We start from the raw sequence: 13,324 nt of genomic DNA on the forward strand, positions 1-13,324 counted from the left end.
TTAGGGTCATGGGAAATGCGGAGTTACTAAACAAGGAGTGTAAAGTCTCAGTTAAGGAAGATGAATAAGCTCTGGAGATCTGTTGTACAGCACTGCCAACAATACTACATTAAACACTACAAAAAACATCTGTTAGACGGTAGGTCTTATGTTAACTCTTCTAGCCACAACAAATATTGTTTTAAAATCATGTGGAAGAGGACTGGGACTTCTAGAAAGACAAATTGTAAATCAACAAAGTAATATGTAAAAATTATTTTTAAAGCAGTTAAAGTCTCTAGAAGTTATCCTAAAGGTATACAGCATTTTAAGAAATATTCATTCAGGACAACTAAGTATTTGTCGGTAAGAATAGTGAGTTTGTGGCATCTGAGGCATGACTTGTAACCTTACCTACCAAACCCATGCACTGTGTATCAGAAGCTCTACTTGGAGTGCTCTACTCCTGGGAGGTGCAGGCAGGGCAAAGTGGGTACCTTTCCTCACAGCTCTCATACGTAAAGAGCTAAAGGAAGGTACAGTGAAAAAAGCTCATCAAAGAGAGAATACTATTGAGAGGTAGAAATTGTATTTTTTTAGAACCAAATGGAAATCTTGGAGTTAAGAACCATAACCAAAACGTAGATTTGAGCTGGCAGAAGTAACCAGCAGCCAACTTAAAGCGAGATCCATGGAGACTATGGATTTTGCAGAACAGAGAGAAAAATTAATGAGTGAAGCAAAACGAAGAGCCACAGAGAAATGTGGGGCATCAATAAGTGCAGCCACACGTGCATTGCGAATACAAGCAGGATTGGAGAAAGGAACAGAAAAATATTTAAAGTATTTAATGGCAGAAAATTCCCAAAATGTGACCAAAAAGCAATACATACATCCAAGAAACTCTATAAATTCCAAGTAGCATACACACAAAGAGCACTCCATCTGGGCACATCATAGGCAAAATACCGAAAGCCAAAGATAAAGATCTTATAGGCAAAAAGAGAAAAATAAAGTGATATACAAGTACACTCCAGTAAGCTTAACAGCTGACTTCTCATCAGACATGATAGCAGTTGGAAGGTAGTGGGGACAACATGTTCTCATTGCTGGAAGTAAAAACTCAAACAAGAATCTTATATCCAGCAAATTACCTTTCACAGATGAAGGTGAAAAAAGACATCCTTAGGTAAATAAAAACTGAGGAAACTTGTTGCTAGCTGACATGTCTTACAAGGAACATTAAAGAGAGAGAATTATTCAGCCATGAGAAATATGAAGTTCTGATACACACAACATGGGTGAAACCCTAAGTTTTCATGCTAACTGGAGGAAAACACAAAGATTCACACATTGTATGATTCTCACTTATAGGAAATGTCCAGAAGAGCCGAGCCTACAGGACAGAAAGTAGATTCGTGATTACCTTCGGCTAGGAACAGTTCTCCCTTGTGTCATAATGAAAATATCTGAAAATTGATGGTAGCAATGGTGGCACAGCTCTGCGAATATACCAGCCACCACTCTATTGTGTATTTTAAGGGGATGAACTGTATGACATGTGAATTACACCTACACAAGGAATATAAATGCTACAGGAATTTCTTCAGACTGAATAATTAAATTAAATGAGACAGCTATCTGAATCCAAACAAACAGAAAACACTGGTAAATGTACTTCTATAGGTAATTATAAAAGTCAGTATAATTGCATACTTTTTCTCTTTACTTAATTCTCTCAAAGAATCCTAGCATCTCTCTCTCAAAGGAGAATATATCCTCTCTGTCTCTCTATGTTTATCTCTCTCTCAAAGAGCCAGCATGTATTGCTCTCTCTCTCTCAAAGGAACCCAGAATCTCTATCTCTCTGTCTCACTCTGTCTCTCTCTCAGAGAAGCCTAGCATCTCTCTCTCTCTCTCTCTCTCTAAGATTCTAGCATCTCTCAAATTCTCTCTCTCCCTTAGAAGCCTAGCACCACACTCTCCCTCGTTCAAAGGAGCATAACATCTCTCTATCTCTCCCTCTTTCTCTCAAATAGACTAGAATCTCAGTCTTTCTATCTCTCTCTATTTCTCTCAAAGGAGCCTAGCATCCCTCAACCTCTCTCTCTCTCTAAGGAGCCTATCTTCTCTCTCCCTCTCTCTCTGTCTCTCTGTTTATCTCTCTCTCAAGGAGCCAGCGTCTATTGCTCTCACTCTCTCAAAGGAACTTAGAATCTCTATCTCTCTGTCTCACTCTGACTCTCTCTCTCTCAAAGAAGCCTAGCATCTCTCTCTCTCTCTCTCAAAGGATTCTAGCATCGCTCTCTTTCTCTCTCTCCCTAAGAAGCCTAGCATCACACCGTCTGTCTTTCAAAGGAGCCTAATATCTATCCGTCTACATTTCTCTCTTCCTCCCAAAGCAGACTAGACACTCTCTCTCTCACTCTCTCTCTCAAAGAAGCCTACCATCTCTCTCTATCTCTATCTCAACGGAGCCTACCAGCCCTCTCTCTCTCTCTTAAAGTAGAATAGCATCTCTCTCCCTCTCTCTCTGTCTCTCTCAAAGAAGTATAGTATATATACATATATATACATATATATATATCAAAGGATATTAGCATCTCACTTTCTCTGTCTCTGTAAGAGACCTTGCATCACACTCTTTCTCTTTCAAATCTGCCCAGCATCTCTCTTTCTACCTTTCTCTCTTTCTCTCAAAGGAGACTAGAATCACTCTCCCTCACTCTGCCTCTCTCAAAGAATCCTTGCATATATAACTCTCTCTCTCTGAAAGGAGTCTAGCATCCCTATGTCTCTCACTCTCAAAGTAGAGTAGCATCTCTCTCTCTCTGTCTCTCAAAGGAGCTCAGCATCTCTCTCTCTCAATGGAGCCAAGCATCTCTCTCTCTTCCTCTCTCTCAAGAAGATTTGCATCTCTCTCTCTCTCTCTCACTCTCTCTCAAAGGAGCCTACAATCTCCCTGTCTTTCTATCTCCCTCTTTCTATCAAAAGAGCCGAGCTTCCCTCACTCTCTCTAACGAGTCTTTCATCTCTCTCTGTCTGTCTCTCTCTCTCGCAACGGAACCTAGCATGTATCTCTCTCTGTCTCTTTCAAAGGAGTCTAGCATCACTCTCTCTATCAAAGTAGCCTGGAGTCTCTCTGTCTCTCTATATCTTTCTTTCTCTATAAGGAGCCTAGCATCTCTCTCTCTGTCTCTCCCGGGCTCTCTCTCTCTCTCTCAAAGAAGCCTAGCAAATCTATCCCGCTTTCTCTCTCTAAGGAGCCTAGCATATCTCTCCCTCCCTCTCTCTCAAAGTAGCCTAGCATATCTCTATCTCTCCCTCTCTCTTTGTCTCGAAGCAGCTTAGCATTTCTCTCCCTCTCTCTCTCTCGCTCTCCACAGTGACAACCTTCTCACTCTTTCTCTCTCCAAGGAGTAAATCGTCTCTCCCTCTCCCTCCCTCCCCGTCAAAGTGTACTAGCATCCCTTTCTCTCTCTCTCTAAACGGATTCTAGGATCTCTATCTTTCTCCATCTCGATAAGATACCTACCATCACACTCGCTCTCTTTCAAAGAAGACTAGCATCTCTCTCTCTCTCTCTCAAAGGATTCTAGCATCTCTCTCTTTCTCACTCTCACTAAGAAGACTAGCATCACACTCTCTCTCTTTCAAAAGAGCTTACCATCTCTCTGTCTAACTATCTCTCTTTTTCTCAAAGGAGACTAGAATCTCCGTCTTTTTTCTCTCTTTCTCTCCAAGGAGCCTAGCATCCCTCACTCTCTCTCTGTGTCTCTCAACGGAGCCTTGCATGTATCCCTTTATCTCTCTCATTCAAAGGAGCCGAGCATGTCTCTCTCACTCGAAGGAGCCTAGCATATCTCTGTTACTGTATATCTCTCTTTCTCTCAAAGTAGCCTAGAATATCTCTCCCTCTCTCTCTCAAAGAAGCCAATCATCTCTCTCTCTCTGTCTCTCCCAAAGGAGCCTAGCAACTCCCTGTCTTTCTATCTCTCCTTCTCACAAAGGGGCCTATCATCTCTCAGTGTCTCTCTGTCTATCTCTCTCTCTAAGTTGTCTAGCATGTATCTCCCTCTCTCTCTCTCAAATGAGTCTAGTATCTCTCTCTCTTTCTCAAATGATCCTAGCATCTATCTCTTTCTCTCAAAGGTGTCTAGCATCTCTCTCTCTTTCTCACAGTAGTCTAGAATCTCTCTCTAAGAGTTGCATAGCATCTCTCTCTGTCTCTCTCTCTATAATAAGCCAAGCTTTTCTCTCTCTCTCTCAAATTAGTCTAGATACTCTCTCTTCACTGTCCCGCTGTCTCTCTCTGTAATGAGCCTAGCATCTCTCTCAAAGGAGCCTAGCATCTCTCTGTCTCTGTATATCTCTCTTACTCTCTAAGGAACCTAGAATCTCTCAACCCCCTCTCTCTCTCTCAGAGTGGCCTATTATCCCTCTCTCTCTCTCACAAAAGAGCCTATCATCTCTCTCTGTGCATCTCTCTCTGTTTCTCTCTCTGTGAAAGGAGACTAGCATGTAACTCTCTCTCTCTTTCAAAAGAGACTAGCATCCCTCTCTCTCTCGAAGCATAGCATCTCTCTGTCTCTGTATATCTCTCTTTTCTCAAAGGAGCCTAGATTCTCTCTCTCTCTCACTCTCTCTCTCAAAGGAGCCAACCATTACCCCCTCTCTCTCTCAAAGTAGACCAGCATCTCTCTACCCCCTCTCTCTCTCAAAGAAGCCTAGCATATCTCTCTCTGTCCAAGGATTCTAGCATCTCACCCTTTATCTCTCTCCCTACGAAGCCTAGACTCACACTCTCCCTCTTTCAAAGGAGCCTAACATCTCTCTCTCTCTCTCTTTCTCTCAAAGGAGACTATAATCTCCCTGTATTTCTATCTCTCTCACTTTACCTATTATCCCAGGTTCCTGGGAATATGTCCCCATGGGACCATCTATGGGATGTCCAGATAGAAGGAATATTGGAAAAGCTTCCCACATACACCCAGAGAAATCTACCAGTTCTCCCCAGAGTGGAGCTAAAGCCCCTGTGAGGAAGGAGCTATGGGGGAACACAAGGAGGGTAAAAATATCCACACTTTGGTTGGACGAACAGGTTCTAAGTCTGTTCAAACTCACATTCGAATGTGGGGCTTGGTGTCATCCTTGATAACATAGCTGCCAGAAGAGTCATCCAGTTGATCTAGAAAACGCACAACAGAAAGCATCAAGAACACTGACTGGAAGTGATGCAGGATCCCCTTTTACCTGCTTTTGTAGAGCAGCTGAAAGCAGGGTTTCCAAGCTTGCAAGGACGGGAGCTCCCTCAGAACACTAACAGCAGAACTACCGTATGATCCAGCAACCACACTTGTGGGTATTGACCCAAAAGGACTAAAATCGGGCTCTCAACGAGACACCTGCACTCCACTGTTCACTGCAACGTGATTCTGAATAGCTAAGAGGTGGTAACAACCAAGATGCCCATCGACATATGAATGGGGAAAGAATATGTGGTTTATACATACAATGGAATCCAATTTATCCTTGCAAAAAGGAAATTTTGCAATATGCAACAACATGGATGAACCCCTTGAGAACATTAAATGAAACAAGCCAGTCACAGAAAGAGAAATACTGCATGAATACACTTAACATGTAGTATCTAAAGTAGTCAAATTCATATAACCAAATGGTGGAATGGTGTTGGCCAGGTTTAGGGTCATGGGAAATGCGGAGTTACTAAACAAGGAGTGTAAAGTCTCAGTTAAGGAAGATGAATAAGCTCTGGAGATCTGTTGTACAGCACTGCCAACAATACTACATTAAACACTACAAAAAACATCTGTTAGACGGTAGGTCTTATGTTAACTCTTCTAGCCACAACAAATATTGTTTTAAAATCATGTGGAAGAGGACTGGGACTTCTAGAAAGACAAATTGTAAATCAACAAAGTAATATGTAAAAATTATTTTTAAAGCAGTTAAAGTCTCTAGAAGTTATCCTAAAGGTATACAGCATTTTAAGAAATATTCATTCAGGACAACTAAGTATTTGTCGGTAAGAATAGTGAGTTTGTGGCATCTGAGGCATGACTTGTAACCTTACCTACCAAACCCATGCACTGTGTATCAGAAGCTCTACTTGGAGTGCTCTACTCCTGGGAGGTGCAGGCAGGGCAAAGTGGGTACCTTTCCTCACAGCTCTCATACGTAAAGAGCTAAAGGAAGGTACAGTGAAAAAAGCTCATCAAAGAGAGAATACTATTGAGAGGTAGAAATTGTATTTTTTTAGAACCAAATGGAAATCTTGGAGTTAAGAACCATAACCAAAACGTAGATTTGAGCTGGCAGAAGTAACCAGCAGCCAACTTAAAGCGAGATCCATGGAGACTATGGATTTTGCAGAACAGAGAGAAAAATTAATGAGTGAAGCAAAACGAAGAGCCACAGAGAAATGTGGGGCATCAATAAGTGCAGCCACACGTGCAATGCGAATACAAGCAGGATTGGAGAAAGGAACAGAAAAATATTTAAAGTATTTAATGGCAAAAAATTCCCAAAATGTGACCAAAAAGCAATACATACATCCAAGAAACTCTATAAATTCCAAGTAGCATACACACAAAGAGCACTCCATCTGGGCACATCATAGGCAAAATACCGAAAGCCAAAGATAAAGATCTTATAGGCAAAAAGAGAAAAATAAAGTGATATACAAGTACACTCCAGTAAGCTTAACAGCTGACTTCTCATCAGACATGATAGCAGTTGGAAGGTAGTGGGGACAACATGTTCTCATTGCTGGAAGTAAAAACTCAAACAAGAATCTTATATCCAGCAAATTACCTTTCACAGATGAAGGTGAAAAAAGACATCCTTAGGTAAATAAAAACTGAGGAAACTTGTTGCTAGCTGACATGTCTTACAAGGAACATTAAAGAGAGAGAATTATTCAGCCATGAGAAATATGAAGTTCTGATACACACAACATGGGTGAAACCCTAAGTTTTCATGCTAACTTTAGGAAAACACAAAGATTCACACATTGTATGATTCTCACTTATAGGAAATGTCCAGAAGAGCCGAGCCTACAGGACAGAAAGTAGATTCGTGATTACCTTCGGCTAGGAACAGTTCTCCCTTGTGTCATAATGAAAATATCTGAAAATTGATGGTAGCAATGGTGGCACAGCTCTGCGAATATACCAGCCACCACTTTATTGTGTATTTTAAGGGGATGAACTGTATGACATGTGAATTACACCTACACAAGGAATATAAATGCTACAGGAATTTCTTCAGACTGAATAATTAAATTAAATGAGACAGCTATCTGAATCCAAACAAACAGAAAACACTGGTAAATGTACTTCTATAGGTAATTATAAAAGTCAGTATAATTGCATACTTTTTCTCTTTACTTAATTCTCTCAAAGAATCCTAGCATCTCTCTCTCAAAGGAGCCTATATCCTCTCTGTCTCTCTATGTTTATCTCTCTCTCAAAGAGCCAGCATGTATTGCTCTCTCTCTCTCAAAGGAACCCAGAATCTCTATCTCTCTGTCTCACTCTGTCTCTCTCTCAGAGAAGCCTAGCATCTCTCTCTCTCTCTCTCTCTCTAAGATTCTAGCATCTCTCAAATTCTCTCTCTCCCTTAGAAGCCTAGCACCACACTCTCCCTCGTTCAAAGGAGCATAACATCTCTCTATCTCTCCCTCTTTCTCTCAAATAGACTAGAATCTCAGTCTTTCTATCTCTCTCTATTTCTCTCAAAGGAGCCTAGCATCCCTCAACCTCTCTCTCTCTCTAAGGAGCCTATCTTCTCTCTCCCTCTCTCTCTGTCTCTCTGTTTATCTCTCTCTCAAGGAGCCAGCGTCTATTGCTCTCACTCTCTCAAAGGAACTTAGAATCTCTATCTCTCTGTCTCACTCTGACTCTCTCTCTCTCAAAGAAGCCTAGCATCTCTCTCTCTCTCTCAAAGGATTCTAGCATCACTCTCTTTCTCTCTCTCCCTAAGAAGCCTAGCATCACACCGTCTGTCTTTCAAAGGAGCCTAATATCTATCCGTCTACATTTCTCTCTTCCTCCCAAAGCAGACTAGACACTCTCTCTCTCACTCTCTCTCTCAAAGAAGCCTACCATCTCTCTCTATCTCTATCTCAACGGAGCCTACCAGCCCTCTCTCTCTCTCTTAAAGTAGAATAGCATCTCTCTCCCTCTCTCTCTGTCTCTCTCAAAGAAGTATAGTATATATACATATATATACATATATATATATATCAAAGGATATTAGCATCTCACTTTCTCTGTCTCTGTAAGAGACCTTGCATCACACTCTTTCTCTTTCAAATCTGCCCAGCATCTCTCTTTCTACCTTTCTCTCTTTCTCTCAAAGGAGACTAGAATCACTCTCCCTCACTCTGCCTCTCTCAAAGAATCCTTACATATATAACTCTCTCTCTCTGAAAGGAGTCTAGCATCCCTATGTCTCTCACTCTCAAAGTAGAGTAGCATCTCTCTCTCTCTGTCTCTCAAAGGAGCTCAGCATCTCTCTCTCTCAATGGAGCCAAGCATCTCTCTCTCTTCCTCTCTCTCAAGAAGATTTGCATCTCTCTCTCTCTCTCTCTCACTCTCTCTCAAAGTAGCCTACAATCTCCCTGTCTTTCTATCTCCCTCTTTCTCTCAAAAGAGCCGAGCATCCCTCACTCTCTCTAACGAGTCTTTCATCTCTCTCTGTCTGTCTCTCTCTCTCGCAACGGAACCTAGCATGTATCTCTCTCTGTCTCTCTTTCAAAGGAGTCTAGCATCACTCTCTCTATCAAAGTAGCCTGGAGTCTCTCTGTCTCTCTATATCTTTCTTTCTATAAAAGGAGCCTAGCATCTCTCTCTCTGTCTCTCCCGGGCTCTCTCTCTCTCTCTCAAAGAAGCCTAGCAAATCTATCCCGCTTTCTCTCTCTAAGGAGCCTAGCATATCTCTCCCTCCCTCTCTCTCAAAGTAGCCTAGCATATCTCTATCTCTCCCTCTCTCTTTGTCTCGAAGCAGCTTAGCATTTCTCTCCCTCTCTCTCTCTCGCTCTCAACAGTGACAACCTTCTCACTCTTTCTCTCTCCAAGGAGTAAATCGTCTCTCCCTCTCCCTCCCTCCCCGTCAAAGTGTACTAGCATCCCTTTCTCTCTCTCTCTAAAGGGATTCTAGGATCTCTATCTTTCTCCATCTCGATAAGATACCTACCATCACACTCGCTCTCTTTCAAAGGAGACTAGCATCTCTCTCTCTCTCTCAAAGGATTCTAGCATCTCTCTCTTTCTCACTCTCACTAAGAAGACTAGCATCACACTCTCTCTCTTTCAAAAGAGCTTATCATCCCTCTGTCTAACTATCTCTCTTTATCTCAAAGGAGACTAGAATCTCCATCTTTTTTCTCTCTTTCTCTCAAAGGAGCCTAGCATCCCTCACTCTCTCTCTGTGTCTCTCAACGGAGCCTTGCATGTATCCCTTTATCTCTCTCATTCAAAGGAGCCGAGCATGTCTCTCTCACTCGAAGGAGCCTAGCATATCTCTGTTACTGTATATCTCTCTTTCTCTCAAAGTAGCCTAGAATATCTCTCCCTCTCTCTCTCAAAGAAGCCAATCATCTCTCTCTCTGTCTCTCCCAAAGGAGCCTAGCAACTCCCTGTCTTTCTATCTCTCCTTCTCACAAAGGGGCCTATCATCTCTCAGTGTCTCTCTGTCTATCTCTCTCTCTAAGTTTTCTAGCATGTATCTCCCTCTCTCTCTCTCAAATGAGTCTAGTATCTCTCTCTCTTTCTCAAATGATCCTAGCATCTATCTCTTTCTGTCAATGGTGTCTAGCATCTCTCTCTCTTTCTCACAGTAGTCTAGAATCTCTCTCTAAGAGTTGCATAGCATCTCTGTCTGTCTCTCTCTCTATAATAAGCCAAGCTTTTCTCTCTCTCTCTCAAATTAGTCTAGATACTCTCTCTTCACTGTCCCGCTGTCTCTCTCTGTAATGAGCCTAGCATCTCTCTCAAAGGAGCCTAGCATCTCTCTGTCTCTGTATATCTTTCTTACTCTTTAAGGAACCTAGAATCTCTCAACCCCCTCTCTCTCTCTCAGAGTGGCCTATTTTCCCTCTCTCTCCCTCACAAAAGAGCCTATCATCTCTCTCTGTGAAAGGAGACTAGCATGTAACTCTCTCTCTCTTTCAAAAGAGACTAGCATCCCTCTCTCTCTCGAAGCATAGCATCTCTCTGTCTCTGTTTATCTCTCTTTTCTCAAAGGAGCCTAGATTCTCTCTCTCTCTCACTCTCTCTCTCAAAGGAGCCAACCATTACCCCCTCTCTCTCTCAAAGTAGACCAGCATCTCTCTACCCCCTCTCTCTCTCAAAGAAGCCTAGCATATCTCTCTCTCTGTCCAAGGATACTAGCATCTCACCCTTTATCTCTCTCCCTACGAAGCCTAGACTCACACTCTCCCTCTTTCAAAGGAGCCTAACATCTCTCTCTCTCTCTTTCTCTCAAAGGAGACTATAATCTCCCTGTATTGCTATCTCTCTCACTTTACCTATTATCCCAGGTTCCTGGGAATATGTCCCCATGGGACCGTCTATGGGATGTCCAGATAGAAGGAATATTGGAAAAGCTTCCCACATACACCCAGAGAAATCTACCACTTCTCCCCAGAGTGGAGCTAAAGCCCCTGTGAGGAAGGAGCTCTGGGGGAACACAAGGAGGGTAAAAATATCCACACTTTGGTTGGACGCCCAGGTTCTAAGTCTGTTCAAACTCACATTCGAATGTGGGGCTTGGTGTCATCCTTGATAACATAGCTGCCAGAAGAGTCATCCAGTTGATCTAGAAAACGCACAACAGAAAGCATCAAGAACACTGACTGGAAGTGATGCAGGATCCCCTTTTACCTGCTTTTGTAGAGCAGCTGAAAGCAGGGTTTCCAAGCTTGCAAGGACGGGAGCTCCCTCAGAACACTAACAGCAGAACTACCGTATGATCCAGCAACCACACTTGTGGGTATTGACCCAAAAGGACTAAAATCGGGCTCTCAACGAGACACCTGCACTCCATTGTTCACTGCAACGTGATTCTGAATAGCTAAGAGGTGGTAACAACCAAGATGCCCATCGACATATGAATGGGGAAAGAATATGTGGTTTATACATACAATGGAATCCAATTTATCCTTGAAAAAAGGAAATTTTGCAATATGCAACAACATGGATGAACCCCTTGAGAACATTAAATGAAACAAGCCAGTCACAGAAAGAGAAATACTGCATGAATACACTTAACATGTAGTATCTAAAGTAGTCAAATTCATCTAACCAAATGGTGGAATGGTGTTGGCCAGGGTTAGGGTCATGGGAATTGCGGATTTACTAAACAAGGAGTGTAAAGTCTCAGTTAAGGAAGATGAATAAACTCTGGAGATCTGCTGTACGGCACTGCCAACAATACTACATTAAACACTAAAAAATACATCTGGTAGACGGTAGGTCTTATGTTAACTCTTCTAGCCACAACAAATATTGTTTTAAAATCATGTGGAAGAGGACTGGGACTTCTAGAAAGACAAATTGTAAATCAACAAAGTAATAGGTAAAAATTATTTTTAAGGCCGTTATAGTCTCTAGAAGTTATCCTAAAGGTATACAGCATTTTAAGAAATATTCATTCAGGACAACTGAGTATTTGTCGGTAAGAATAGTGAGTTTGTGGCATCTGAGGCATGACTTGTAACCTTACCTACCAAACCCATGCACTGTGTATCAGAAGCTCTACTTGGAGTGCTCTACTCCTGGGAGGTGCAGGCAGGGACAAAGTGGGTACCTTTCCTCACAGCTCTCATACGTAAAGAGCTAAAGGAAGGTACAGTGAAAAAAGCTCATCAAAGAGAGAATACTATTGAGAGGTAGAAATTGTATTTTTTTAGAACCAAATGGAAATCTTGGAGTTAAGAACCATAACCAAAATGTAGATTTGAGCTGGCAGAAGTAACCAGCAGCCAACTTAAACCGAGATCCATGGAGACTATGGATTTTGCAGAACAGAGAGAAAAATTAATGAGTGAAGCAAAACGAAGAGCCACAGAGAAATGTGGGGCATCAATAAGTGCAGCCACACGTGCAATGCGAATACAAGCAGGATTGGAGAAAGGAACAGAAAAATATTTAAAGTATTTAATGGCAGAAAATTCCCAAAATGTGACCAAAAAGCAATACATACATCCAAGAAACTCTATAAATTCCAAGTAGCATACACACAAAGAGCACTCCATCTGGGCACATCATAGGCAAAATACCGAAAGCCAAAGATAAAGATCTTATAGGCAAAAAGAGAAAAATAAAGTGATATACAAGTACACTCCAGTAAGCTTAACAGCTGACTTCTCATCAGACATGATAGCAGTTGGAAGGTAGTGGGGACAACATGTTCTCATTGCTGGAAGTAAAAACTCAAACAAGAATCTTATATCCAGGAAATTACCTTTCACAGATGAAGGAGAAAAAAGACATCCTTAGGTAAATAAAAACTGAGGAAACTTGTTGCTAGCTGACATGTCTTACAAGGAACATTAAAGGGAGAGAATTATTCAGCCATGAGAAATATGAAGTTCTGATACACACAACATGGGTGAAACCCTAAGTTTTCATGCTAACTGGAGGAAAACACAAAGATTCACACATTGTATGATTCTCACTTATAGGAAATGTCCAGAAGAGCCGAGCCTACAGGACAGAAAGTAGATTCGTGATTACCTACGGCTAGGGACAGTTCTCCCTTGTGTCATAATGAAAATATCTGAAAATTGATGGTAGCAATGGTGGCACAGCTCTGCGAATATACCAGCCACCACTCTATTGTGTATTTTAAGGGGATGAACTGTATGACATGTGAATTACACCTACACAAGGAATATAAATGCTACAGGAATTTCTTCAGACTGAATAATTAAATTAAATGAGACAGCTATCTGAATCCAAACAAACAGAAAACACTGGTAAATGTACTTCTATAGGTAATTATAAAAGTCAGTATAATTGCATACTTTTTCTCTTTACTTAATTCCCTCAAAGAATCCTAGCATCTCTCTCTCAAAGGAGCCTATATCCTCTCTGTCTCTCTATGTTTATCTCTCTCTCAAAGAGCCAGCATGTATTGCTCTCTCTCTCTCAAAGGAACCCAGAATCTCTATCTCTCTGTCTCACTCTGTCTCTCTCTCAGAGAAGCCTAGCATCTCTCTCTCTCTCTCTCTCTCTCTAAGATTCTAGCATCTCTCAAATTCTCTCTCTCCCTTAGAAGCCTAGCACCACACTCTCCCTCGTTCAAAGGAGCATAACAT

This window comes from Manis pentadactyla, chromosome 15 (genome assembly GCF_030020395.1).
Source record: "Manis pentadactyla isolate mManPen7 chromosome 15, mManPen7.hap1, whole genome shotgun sequence".
NCBI classification, from domain to species: Eukaryota; Metazoa; Chordata; class Mammalia; order Pholidota; family Manidae; genus Manis; species Manis pentadactyla.